Source organism: Strix uralensis, chromosome 9 (genome assembly GCF_047716275.1).
Source record: "Strix uralensis isolate ZFMK-TIS-50842 chromosome 9, bStrUra1, whole genome shotgun sequence".
Lineage (NCBI taxonomy): Eukaryota > Metazoa > Chordata > Aves > Strigiformes > Strigidae > Strix > Strix uralensis.
This window is the reverse complement of record NC_133980.1, coordinates 21,913,878-21,928,513: the sequence shown is the minus strand read 5'-3', so window position 1 is coordinate 21,928,513 and position 14,636 is coordinate 21,913,878.

The window sequence follows — 14,636 nt, the reverse complement described above, 5'->3', positions numbered from 1 at the left end:
TTCTTGAGCCAAACTCAAACATTTTGAAGAAGTTCCATTTCTCCCAAAAGCTTTTGCACACTTGGCTATCCTTCCAAAATAACACAAAAAGATTTTCAAAGCCAGAGAAAAATGCACAAAGTGGGATGCTCTCCCACCTAGCTCTAGCTCTTTGTTGGAATTGCCATTGTGTGTCTGTTCATAATTTATACCTCTTCGGTTGTGCTATGGCTAGCTGGAAAAATTGTGTTGGAAATGGAAGGAAGAGACTGTTTGGTGGAGCAGTGTTCCAAATTGCTGCAAAGTTTCTCCACAGACTGGATGGCACTGAATTTTGTTGCCCTTAGGACGAGGGGGTAGGAACTAGGCTCCTGACAGGGGAAGAGAACCCAGGATGGGAGCCTGGAGACAGTCTGCAAGGCTGGACTGTGGATCCTCCTGATGAGGAGAATGAATGACTTTACTCTTAATGGGAATTAGGTAGGAGTGCTTTTGAATATTCAGTCAGGCACATTCTTTCATCTTAAATTGCCTAAATACTTTTAATAAATATCAATCTAGGAGACAGAAACAGACATCCTGCAGAAAGAAAGAATTAAGATGTCTTAAGATAAAGGCAGGAAGCCTGAACCCGAATTGATAAAACAAGGGTAACCGATGGTTCAGAGGGGTCAGGCTGATCAAGTCAAAATTGATGAGGGACACATTTTAAGTACATGCTTATTTAAATGATTTGGTGAGAAGACTTTGAAATTTAGTGAAACCAGAGATGGGGATCTTACAGCAATGGAAGAAGGAGAAAATGGAGATATGGGAGTGTATGACAGATGTGAGCATAGGTGTCTCAACAGAAAAATAACAGATTAAGAACAGCCTGGAGAAATAATATGGATGTGTAAGAGAAGGAACAGGCAAAGATAATTCCTGGCTCATAACCGTGGAAATAAAAATAAACTGGAAGAACAGGATACAGTAACCTGAATACTTAACTTTCTGCAGTCAATTTGCTGTTGCTTGTGCACTTAAGGAAGGACTATGAAGACTCTAATCGGTTTCTCACCCACTTGCAAAGCCAGGAAAAAGAAAAAATGTGAAATTTTTTCTTAAAATGCACTTTACTTTGTACATGTATGCACATAATTAAGAGCTAGCCAGGTGCTCTCTCATTCAATAACTAAATTTAGTACTCTCCTGGTATGAATTAGTACTCCATGTTCAGTTCAAATGCCAACAAACAGTGATCTGATTTTCTGAAATGGAAAGAGCAAGACGTCTCAGAATAAACATAGTATCCTATGACTTACCAAGAATCATATGTTTATCACAGTGCTGCCAAAGTACAGAGAAATTGAAAATGGTTTAGGTAATTTCAAATTATTTCTGGGGCAAGCACCCAATCTCAGATATCTAAAAATTGAGTTGTTTAGAAAGAATTGTCTTCCAAATATAATTATTTCATTTCAGCAAGATGTACCAGAAGCATGCCAATCTAAGATCTAATCTAGTGGCAGTCTTTGGCCTAATACAGCTCTTATGTTTAAAATTATTTTGTCTAGTTAACCTAGCTAACTGTGCTAACAGCATAGGAAGGTGTACCTGTGATATTTAAAAGACTGCAGGTACCTATTTGACTATGTAATTATCACTATGCCTGAACTGATGTAACAAATGGATTCCACATTTAACCAGCAAAAGAGTTCACATGCATTCTACCGAAGGCCCCACCACCACCCTGCCTTAATGTTAATTGGACGTGAAATTCTGGCACAAAATGTTAAAAGTTTCTTGGTTTCTCAGTGAATTCTCTCAAACCTAAGAAGGTATAAAGAGAAGTGACACCTTTTCATATTGCTCAGACATTTCATGCTACTCATCTAATTTACCAAATGTTAGCTCAACCTCATTTTTAAATAGCTGAACAATCACTTGGAATATCTTATAGACACTGTTACAAGAATAATACTAACACCTAGGTTAGATCAATCTGCACTGTAATTCAGACATGATGAGCATATGTGTATATATGCATGCATTTCATGGCTAGGAAAAAAGCAATAATGCAATCTTTTCATTATGGTTTCAGTTTCCTGGCCTGGTCTGTTTCCAGCAGAAGTTAGCTATGTCTCAGCTAACACATAAGGAGATCTAGTACCTGATACAAAGAATATACAAAATGCCATAGTGTCAATCTTTCTTCTTCCCTCATATACTTCTTCTGCTACTGTAAAATTGTCGTCCTATAAGGTTTTAGAAAGAGTTAATTATTATTAATCTTTCAGCTATCTCTTTCTTGATTCCTTGGGTTTTTTTCTTATCCAAAAAAGAAATTTTATCTTCAAACATTATTTCAAATAAATAATCCAGTCCCCAACCACTTAGGTTTTCATTTAAGAAGAAGGTGAAATAAATTAGTTTGGTCCTCCATAATATCTATTGATCTTACTGGACAGGTTTACAATACAATACAATTTCATTTATAGGGTATCTCATAATACTGACATCAACGAAATGACTTACAGTGAATTTTAAACACATTATCATAACATATCCATTGACTAAATTAGAAAAATATCTTTGCTTTATTTATTTTTTAGAAATGCTTAACAAAGAAAGATGTAGTTTATCCTGAAGAAATTAATTCTAAATGGCAGGATAACAATGAGACAACACCAGTTCATCAATAAACAGCTGGAGGCAGCAGTTAACAGGTATGCTCAGTTTGCTGGGAGTTATGATACAAAATGCTCACAGTAATTGTCATTCTCTATTGTCCTACAGCCTGGGAAGATGTTTTTTCTATAATTTGGTTGGAGTAAAATAATGAAAATAACTGATTTGGTAAAACTCTTTGCTTACTTCTACTGAAAGCGATTTCTACTGAGAGCAATTTTTCTGGATTCTGCACCTGGGATGGTGTAATCCTGGATGTTCTTATAGACAGGGGGACAAGAGACAGCCCTGCAGAAAGGGATGTGGGGTTTTGGTTGATGCTAAGCTCAGTATGAGTCATCAGTGTGCTCTGGTGGCCAAAGGGGCCAACTGTATCCTGGGTGCATTAAGCACAGTATAGCTAACTGCTCAAGAGAAACTATTATCCCACTATACTCAGCATTGCTGCAACCTCACTTCTAGTACTGTGTGTGCAGTTTTGGGCTCTATGATACAGGAAGGATATAAAAATATTAGATTATGTCCAAAGGAGGGCAGCAGATGTGGTGAAAGGACAAGCGGGCATGACTTACAAGAAGGAGTGGCCAAGGATACTAGGTTTGCTCAGCTTAGAGAAGAGGAGACTGAGGCGTTACCTCATTTGTTGTCTACAACTTCCTCATGAGGGAGAGAGGAGAGGGAGGTGCTGATCTCTTAGACATATGGTTTAACATTTAGGTTTCCCTGTGTAGAGTCAGAAGTTGGATTCAATGACCCTCATGGGTCCCTTCCAACTCAGAATATTCTATGATTCTGTGATTATACGAGTACAAGGTAGCAGAGAGACACGTCTTAATATGAGAGAGCAGAGCAATAGTAGGTCTTAGGTATAATTAAAGAATTCTAAAATAAGCTGTAACTGGGAAATATCTTTTTCTTGATTTTCAGAATTAACATTACTCCATATACCGAGAATGATGTGAAAGCTGCTGCATTTAAACCCTGAACACCACACACCAAAACAGTAGCAAAAGCATCAGGAAAGCAAGCAAAACATATCATTATAATAATAAGTGTCTGATCGTGACAAATATATGTGAATTCTCAGAGTCACATCCTTCAAATGGGTAAAAAAATCCATCAATAGCTGTAATACACTTTTTCCCCCACTACAGAGCTAAAAGTCTAAAGTGAGCCTAACATTCTTGTTAGAGTTATTTACAAACGGTATTTAGTACTCTTTATTTTCGAAACAAAAGTGAATGAAAAGTCACCTTTTTATACAAATTTCTGTACACAAGACTTTCATGGGATAGTACCAGCAGGCTGTCTGGTGGATTCCACAGAGTAGCCATGATAGAAACAGAAGGAGGTTTAGGGAAAATACAGAGATGAGCAAAAACATCTCCAAAATTTACAGATCAGTAAGATTATAAAGATTTGTCTCCCTTCATTAGAATGGTCAAGGCTTTCCATGCTAGGTACAGCATGAAAAAAGCTAATATAAAAAAAAACAAGTCATTTATTTTCTAGGAGTAAATACTGTAGAGAGAAAAGTTGACTTTAGTGATACTATAACTCTATCCATGGCTGTTTTGGTCCCTCTGGTTACTCTGATTATCATGGTCATCCATTTTGGCTTAATCCAAGCATTACTAAAGTTGGGACATTCCTTTTCCTTGAGTTCAATCTGCAGCAGGCTCTTAGAACATACTTTTTTAAATGGAAAACACTGAAAAAATAAAGTGAGGCTTCTGGAAAGACCTACTGGTAATTCAGGGCTGATTAAGGTAAGTTCACATTTTCTATTTACTGAAATCATTAGGTGATCCATTAAGATCATAAAGACTGGACTCCATAGCGAGCCAGTTAAAGTTGTGTGTGTAATATTTAGTATCCACATACAGTTCTCCAACCTTTGGGCTTACGTTGATGCCATTATCCACTGAAGTATTGGCTGCCTGCCTGTAAGCCCTGCTTTAACTTCTTGGTTTTGTATGAAGATGAAGTTAACAAATTTATACATCAGCTATTACATAATAAGAGACCTAGGACAACCACACGTCCCCTGGCCTTGGTCATTATTTGAGATTTTCAAAGATGCAAGATGTTGCCACTCTAGTACAAGAATGTTCTGAACTTCCTCTGTTTCTCCTGGGACAAACTAGGGTATCTCTAGGGTTGCTCTTACTTGCTCCTTCACTTGTCCTATATTCTCCATGATTTATGATGGTGAAAGACTTAGCAGTAAATCAATGCACCCTCTGTAATAGCTTTATTCAACCACTGTTCCAGCCTGTTCAGCTTTACACAATGAAAGTAAATCCCAGGTCGGCTGGGGACAACTCTTACTGCTTTCATTAATTCCTGCCATCAATAAGAGGGTCCGCCCTTTTGGGGAGGCACACAGTCAAAATAGCAGGAGCAAATCCGTAGTGTCACACCCAAAAATGTGATCATCTCTTTCTCTCCAGCTCTGCCCCTGCATTACATATCCATAGAATATCTGTAATAATATTCATATATGACCAGATCATCAGCTAATGTAAATTTGATTCAGTAGAGCTATTCTGAATGGTGAATATCTTTCCATATTTTTCAGTATTACTTTCATTGAACTATGCTGTAGTTCTCATTTTTCAAACTTCAATTCCAAAGTCATTTGATTCTGGGCAAGGGAGAATGACTTTTAAATGGTGCTCTGCGTGTGTTAGCGGGTGTTTCTGTCTCTATTTCAAGACTCTGCTGATTTCTGGAGATGTAAGTTACTCTTCAGGATGATATTTTTCCCAGACTCCAGTGCGGGCTTCTTGTTAGAATTTCACCAAAAGAGGATAACACTGTATTTGCTCAGCACAGGGAGCACTGAAAAATAAAAGCATGATGAATTTTCACATTTTTTGACGTCTTAACTACCACCATAATTTTCCTCTTTTTTGTAACTGTAACCATTAGGAAAGCTATCAGTCACAGATAGAGTAAAATAAATATCAGCTTTCAAAAGGCAAAAATTCAGTATAGGCAGTTTAAGAATTAAACAGCATTGAGTAGTGTCTTTTCCACCCTTTTTGCAGTGGAATAAATGACCACAGAAGTTACAAGCAGTTGAGAAAGTAGCACTCTACTCTGCAATTAAAAATGATGGATAAAATGAGAATAGAACTGCAAAGCTGTCATTTTCGGATATTAAAAAGACAAGCATTTTTCTAGGCTAACTGGAAAAATCATTTGCTCATCTACTTATTCTGCTTAGATGTCAAAAAAATAAAAGCTTTATAGCATTTAACATTTTAATGATTCAGGAGAAATAGCAAATGTAGGCCTAGTCTTCCTCTCATTGAACATGATGAGAATTTTTGTCTTTAAATTCAAAGTAAGTGAATTTAGATTGTCGGTTTTAAAGAAAAGTAATATTTGAGAAGACGATAATATAAACATATAATAATGTGCCAATGTGTGAAAAATTGTGTCATTTGGACAAATTTGCTTATTTTCATCTTGTGCTTTCTTCCAGATTATGAGCTTTCTGAACAGTTACGTATCTGTGAGACAGACATCCAGACTCCAGGAATGAACCACACAAGGCTCTCCTTAAAAAAGGGCCAGGCTCAACTTTCCATTTCCCCATTTAAGCCCATGATTAGGTTTACAGTTGCCTAGACTCAAGGGGAGAAAATTCCCTTGAGGCTGACACCTCTGCAGTGGGGTAGGGCAGTTTTGAGTTTTTTCTTGAAAGTAGGGTAATTCCCTAGTTGGTCACAAATGCTTCAAATATAGGGTCACTGCTACATATAAATAGCAGCAAAAAAACCCAATTCCAAAATTCATGGGTTTTGAGAAGAATTGGTCAGTGAGAGCTCGCCTGCTAGAGTACATTAAACAAAGAGCTCGTCTGTTAAAAGATTGCATATTAGTATGACAGGTAAAGAAAGGTCATAAAAGATGGAAGCTCTGGGCTGGGTCTCAGCTCCTGGAAGCACCACACTCACATTGGAGTCAATAGCTCAATGTAGTTTTCTACATGTAAGGGCTTGGCCATCCAAAGGCATTAAAATGTGCCCCAGGGCTTGGTCTACCAAAGCCTTTTTGCAGTTTTCCCAGCACAGGATGAACTACGCAATGTTCTGCAGAACTTATTAAGTGCAAGAAAGGCCACAGACTGCCACACAACACCAAGTTGATTAATGTTCATGTCATAAAGAGCAGCCAGTGCGCTACTGCAATAAAAGGCAATAGTTTCTTTCCTAGAGGGATTCTGTGCCATTCTAGTAGCTAACTGTTGCACTGCTCTGTTTGCCCTTACTGCATTGTTGTCTGTAACATCATCGGTGAGATATGTGTTGAACTAGATGTCATTGAATATGGCCCCGTCACTGTGCACTCCCAAATTCCTGAGATAATGTAATGGTATTAAAAATTATTGTCCTTATCTAAATACTTTACTCTTTTTCCTGTAAAGGAAGTTAAGTAGCATCTGTGTCAGTAATAAACAAAAAGCTAGAAGGCATTTGTAAACCTGACATTATTGTCTCAAATTGTGAATTATGACTCTACCAGCCATGATGCTAGCAAACCACATGTAGCCACTGTCACTGCATCACCATAGCTCTGCAGTAGCATCTTCCTCAGCCAAATTAATTTTATACCATATTTCAGGCTTTTTTTCTCCAAGAGAAAACCTAATGTTTCTACCTGCCCTTTAATCACTTCTGGTTCATATCAATCTGTGTCAAAGAACATTACAACAATAATATATAACTCTGGGGAACACTGATATTATATAAACTGCAGCATAATACTTAACATATTAAATTCAATTTTTCAATTTAGCTATTCTCTGTCTGTTTTACTTGGCTTTAAACTAAACAAACCTCTAGTGCCAAATGCAGCAGTTGGAACTGACCACCTACAGCACAAGATTAAGGAAATTAAAAAATGCTGTGTATTTGTTCTGAAGCTAAAACCTCCTTCTCTCCAGAAAAGGAACTTCACTGATTATAAACCACACTGCTTTAAATTAAATAAAATGGAAATATAATGAGGTATGGTGGAGTGAAGTATAGTTTATTTAAAGCTTTCACATCACATAAACTCTAAGGGAGGTCACTCTTCTGCTAGCAGAATTTTCCAGGCTTATCTACAAAGAAAAAGTTTATCTGTGAATCTGACAACTTTATTATAAAAGACAATACATGTAGTGAAAGGGACAGAAGTTGATTTCAGTTCATATGAGGCCCTTTTACTTCTTCAATTTTACTCTGTCTGTAAATAACATCTTCTTGACAGTGTCACATCTTTTGGGGTTCCGTGGAGCAAAACCCTGGTTTGCCTCTGCAGTCAGACCTCCAGAGGCTTCAGTCTGACCATGCATGCTGAAGACAGGAGCCACATGTTTCAGTTGTCACCCAGACTCTGAACTTTGTCAACATCTAACTACTGTAGCATGAAGCAAGAACATAACTTCCTCCAATTGCCCAGCCACAAAAGGTGACCTACACTGATGATAATATTCTAACTCAAGTCAGCGTGCCCGATGAGAAATGAACATCAACAGATGAAGAAAAGGGACAACCTCCAGAGACAGAGTGACCCTGTTTCTTACAAAAGAAAGTATATTCTTATTTATGAGGCTTGCCAGCTCACATTGTTTTTAATGCTTACCCAACCATCTAAACCAAACAAAAATTAAGTTGTAGATTAGTTCAGAAATGTAATAGAGAGTGATATAATGATCCTATTGCCTTGGAGTCATTATAATGCTTTCTCAAGTACAGGTACAGCAGGTTGGAGGATGTAATTGTCTAGTTAAAATGATGTATATAAACCTAAGATCTATTAAAGTCAAAGAAAAGACTTTCATTACAGTTTGTGTGCTGGAGAACATCAGTAATATTATGGATGCTTCCCTGTGAGCTCTCTCCCATCCTTTCTGATTTGAGCCCAATATTTAATATAGCATGCAGTATAGATTTCAGTGCTGTCCTTTATGCCACTGAAGGAGCATGACTGAAGACTCTTCACAACATTGAACTCCCATGTAGTGAAAATAATTTCTATTTTCCCATTTATTTTAAAGCTGCTTGACTTACATACTTTATATTACTACATACTTGTGTGAAGTCCAAGAGGCCTGTTTAAGTTACAAGTCAGCTCAGAGAGGAACAGAAGCACAGGAAAAGAAAAACATAGTACATGTTCAGTGCATACTAGGAATCAGTAGATCACTTTTAAAAATAAAATTAATCTCAGCCAGAATATTGAAATTTAACCCAAATTATAACAATTTTGAATAAGTAATTTCCAACCCAATCTAAATATCAGTCTTCTTCATAGCGCTCCTACCTTCACTGTAGTTCATGATGACATAGTAGCATATTGGATAACAGCTGCTAAGCCTGCTCTTTGTTTCAGTGCACTGGTTCCATGCATGGTAGCTTGGAAGCTCAGGAGTATTCCATGAATCCTGATTAATACATGAGATATCAACAGCAGTAAAAGGAGGTCTGTAAAATTAGGGAAAAGGAGAGATGCTCTAGTGAAAGGTCCATAAAGCACTAGCAGATCCTGGTTTGCCATGTCCCTCCTCAAGGTAAGCAAGTGAAAAAGCTGTGTTCTCTCTTGAATGACTCTCATGAATGAAAGCATCAAGATTTGTAACTCATTTCTGAGAGAGTGAATAGCAACAGACCTTTTAAGAGGTCTCAGAAAGAGGCCACACTGCATCGTAGAGAGTGATGTCAAGAAAGACAGAAAGAATGATCTTAAAATGAAGAAAGACTAAAAGACAGAACAGGCATCACTAGAAAGGCCATGGAGGTGAGTTATGTGTTAAGTCATCTCAAGAGTCAGCCAAGAATTTACTACTCAGCCTATTGTGGAAAGAATTTTTAATACCCTTCCCTATAATGATAGAGAAAATTAAACTCTAGTCATTTTATAGTTAACACATTCCCAAACTGTTAGTTTTATTCACAGAGATGGTTCTTCTCAATATATTTTACTAAGCTCCACTCTAGCAGATTGGTAATTGTGGCTTCAGTCCAACAAAGCATACATAAAAGTGAACCTGTGAGCAGTTGCATTGATTTTAGTGAAGTATAGATATGTTTAAGGTATTCATATGCTTAACTGCTTTGCTGGACTATGGTTTAGATGAACAACATCTCTATATCACCCTATCAGCCTGTCCAGCAATGCAATGGAGCCAGCAAAAAGTTAATGTGATTGTTAAGTCATTGGAAATAGGGCATGCACAAGTCTATGAAATGATCCTGTGGAAGCATTTGTCTGAAATTAGTTCTTACTTTTTCAAATTAGCTCATTTTTCTGAATAAGAGAGCTGACTATTCTGTGCAAAAATGGAGAAATTAAATGAAATGAACATACTGAGTTATTAATCAAATTAATAGGTGGCACCAAATTGTAGCTTAAGAGCACATCTGAAAGGAAAAAGGCTTTTCAAAGATGAAACGCAAACGTTTATACGTTTTATTAATGACAGAAAAATATTATTATTCATGTATTTTACTAGTTCTGAATAATATCCTGCTAATTAAAATTAGTGCCTGCTAGATTTCTCGAATAGCATTTTAGCAACAATAAAGAAAACAATCCACATTTCCTGTAAATACTTTGCTGCACATTAAAAATAATTATCAATTCATTCACTTAAATACCAGGCTCGTGTTACAATAGTTAATGAGGCTTGTGCTATACAGCACATTAGATTTCAAAAACCAAGCACAATCTGAACACAGGGGCCTATACTGAAAAATCAGGAAATGGTGCAGAGCTCAGCAGGTAAAACTATTCCTAAGGATCTGTGCAGCTTTGAACCACTACCCTAGACAGGCACCAAGAGGTGGGTGCTGGCAGAATGCTGTGGGAGCTGGAACCATTTGAGTTGCCTAACCAGGCTTGACCCTCACCCCAGTGAAAGGAACAAGAAGTGAACATTTGCAGAACCACATGGGTGATTTAGGAGGTCAGATCCCATTTCAAAGCTCCTTGGGTATTTGAGTCTTAAGGAAACCCCATGACACTTGGGCTAGAAAGGCCCAGATTTTCTGAAACAAAGCAAAAGATACATAAAAATTAAGATGTCTCAGTACTCTAAAATGCACCTCCGTGTGCACCTGTGGTTATGGTCTTAAGTAACTTTAAGACATAGGTTATTTTGTTTAAATTGTTCTCATTTTTCTTTTTCTCCCTTTAAGAACATGGTTCAGAGGCTCCCGAAATCAATGGAAAGCCTTTCTTTGTATCAATGATTGTGAATATTATTTATGAAAAAGTCATGCGTCATCTCAGTTTGCACAGACAACTGAACACAAGCACTACACTTTATTTACACGCTGTACCTGAGTCAGAAGACTGAGATCTCATTGGAGACTTTCTTTAATCTCTCCTGCACTAAACAGTTTATCCTTTCTATTGCAAAGACATCCCAAGGGCTTGAGGCCTTTTAGGACATAAACCATGCACAGGAGCATTATCAATATGTCTTCATGATTTTAAGATCGGTAAGTAAAGAAACCACTGGTTACTGGTTTTCCACAGGTGATTAGCTAGAGACTTTACCATAGAATATACTCTACCTGTTACAGTAGGATTGTTGTAACCATGATCCAAGGATAAGAGAGAAGCAGGGTGGAGAGTACCTTTCATTAGACAAAGTTCGAGGTGGAAAAATACCTGGCAAATACCTATTCAAATCTGAAAAGGAGAGCAAACCTCCAGCTAAGTAAAGATTAGAAACAATTCGTCCGAGTTTAACATAAGAAAGCTAGGCAGTTACACAATTTAATAATCTTCTCTCCTTCGTTTGGAAGACTTTTATATTAAGACTTTAGTCTTTGCAGCAGGGTGGAGAAAAAAGTCAGCCAAGAACTGTGGGGAACTAGCTAAAATGAAAGTGGAGAATATTAAAATGTCCCATAAATTCAATATCTCTACCTAATTCATGGAACTAGTCCCTTTGTAGACAGTAAAAAGATGTATTTTTGTTTCCTAGGTTTTGTTCTGAAGATATTTTATAAGTGTACCATGAGGACCAGGACTGAGAATTTTGAGAATTAACTAACTCTTCTATGAAAAATAATCTCTCATTCACAACTGATTGTTTTCGTTGTTTGTTAATTATCTGTCTGAGCTCGTTTCCACATACAGCGACTGTATAATTCTATCATTGGTGTCATCAGCACATCTAGTGGATTGGGTAACCTTTACTTTGTTTTGGGATGCCCATTTGCAGAATCTGTGGAGTGTGAAGGTCTTGTTCTAGTAGACAGGTATTGTTATAATTATGAACATAAATTGGTAGGATTCTCCTCGTACTCTAACAGAATTAGACTCCATTCTGTTTCTTGGCCCACAGCTGTTTGCTTCTAATTTGAGTATTTGTGAAGTAGAAGAACAAAGCAAAGTGGTGTTTGAAAGCTAGGGGAGAGCTGAAGACAGCAGGTCCTGGGAAAGAAATGTCAATGAATATCCATAAAGTTTCTACCATATTGATTCTGACAGCTAAGGTTGTACAAGTGGGGACAGGTATAGGCTATGGGTTTTCATTCTGATAGCAGTTAGTTTACCTTCTTTATTCTGTCAAGGTTCTTTTCATGAGGAAAGTGAAAGGGGAGGGGAGTTTAAAAAAAAAAAAATCACCTCTTAGATATTTTTAGAGTGCTGTAGTTTTGAGTTTGCTTTGGTTTTCTCTTTTCCCTAATGTGCACAAAATGAAGTTTGCTACAAATATTTTCAATCTTACAAAAGGAATCTATTCTATTTTAGGTAGTGTTTATTTAAAAAAAAAAAAAAAAAAAAAAAAGGAGATATCAGGGCTTGACCTTAAATTCCAGGAAGCTGTGCAAGAGTAAACAGTAAAAATATTTTAATATTGAACTGAAATTAGAGGATTGTGCGTGTGTGTGATACCAGCCATTCCAAGCTAATGTGAAAATACCTACATCTTTCCTATCTTATCTCAAATGAAAAGTATTCTAATTTTTCTTTTGTTTGTTCCATGGAATATTTTCAATTTTCAACTATATGTCCTAGCCTAAAATATGCAGGCTAAAAAGCTGGTATTTTCCTACAGCACAAAGATCTCAGTTGTGCTTAACTTTAAACTTAAGTACTTAGATGCCCATCAGTCTTTTTATCTGTGTTCATATTCTTAACAAAAACTGTGGAGCAGACTACTGTTAAAGATGTGTTATTTACTCAGCAACTGAAAGAACAGGATTTTCTTCCCATTCAGACAGTAGTTAAGATAGACAGTATTTAAACACAATTTTCCTGTAAATATTTTCCTGTGATTAAGCCAGAATAATTAGAACTAGGCTCGCCAAAACCACCAACTGACTAGTTCTATAAAACTATGTGGGGCAGAAGGATAATAATTTGGGAAGTAAATAAAATATTTATATCCATCAACCTGATGGAAACATAATGAAGATGTGGAATAAAGTCTGGCTGGCCTAGGGAAAAAAAAAAAACAAAACAAAACAAAAAAAAACCCAAAAAACAAACAAACAAAAAAAAAAAAAAAAAACAAAAACAAAAAACCACAAACAGCCTGTATTCTGTTCAAGTTACTTAAATTCATTTTTTCCAGGTTTATATTAATAGCTCTAACAATATTATACCCGTTATTTTAAGCAAGAGTAGGACCTTCATCTAGTAAGTACCATGTGGAAATTTAAAGATAATCCTTGCTCCAAAGAGCTTAGTATCAAAACAAGCAAGATAAAATGAGAGAAAGAGGAAGGTAGTTATGTTGTGTCCACTGCACATGGGTGAGGCCAAGACACAGACAGACACAGTCTGCCCACGTGTGTAATGATTGCAGAGTTAGCAATTTAGCCTAAGCAGAGTTACAGATTAAGAATGTGTGAAAATGAAATCAAATTGTTTATGTCAGCTTCACACATTAAGGGGGAAATTTTCTAAACATGATCTCCAAAACAAAAATTAACCTCACCTAACTTTAGATAACTTGCCTTTGAATCTTTTCCCTCAACACAGGTAGCAGATGCCATTTGAGATATGTTAGGGTAACAACGACATCTGCAAGGGGCTGGCAGATACAACACAGGGCATACAGGAAATCTAGGCATCTGGATCAGCAGTGGTGGGGCAGATGGGGTGCCCTGCAGCATCTCAAATGCCTTAGATGTCTAAGTTAGGCAACTAAAACAAACCCTTAACTGAAAAACTTTTATCAGACATATACATTTATCAGTGTCTCTATAATCAGTAGAATGAGATACTCATCTTCAGCAAGATGAACAGCTCTCTGGAGGTACCTCTCTTTCTCCTCTGACTTTAGAGAGTGCCTTGGCCAGCTGTGCTCCTGAAGATTAAGAATTTAGGCAGTGATTTTTTTTTGCGTATAATTTTTATATTTTTCAGAAAGATTATCCTGGCCAGCCTTGGGCAAAAAGAGCAGTGTTTTTTATTGCTTTTTGTTTGTTTGTTTTATTCAATAATCTTATATTTATTTATTAATTTTATTCTTTAAATTAAAGGATTTCTTTAAATGGTTAAAAAATGGTACGCATACATGAAAAAAATCAGCACTATTCATTGGGTCTTTATCAGAAGGCAAATCCACAGTACACTTTGGAAAAATTTCATTCTCAGTAACAGAGTGACAGATTTAGCCTAGAGTATCCAGGATTTGGAACAGCAAATCAAAAGTAAAGATGATGTTGAAACACCTTTAAGTGAGAACTACATTCTAATTCATTAAATAAAAGCCTTTAAGGGGAACTACAGATGTACTGTATTGAAACCTGTTGTGGATACTTAGAACTTTTTAATCTCAGAACATACACAGTTGGTTTTATGTAGCAATGATGGCTCGTTCAGGATGTAGGTCCTCTGCACTAATTTTTCAAAATATCTCAGTTTATTTCCTTGTGACAAAACACACATACTTCACATGGGAAGTTTCTCTTCTGAGGTCTGCTTTCTTAATAGGATCCAATTAAAAAACATACACTATTTTG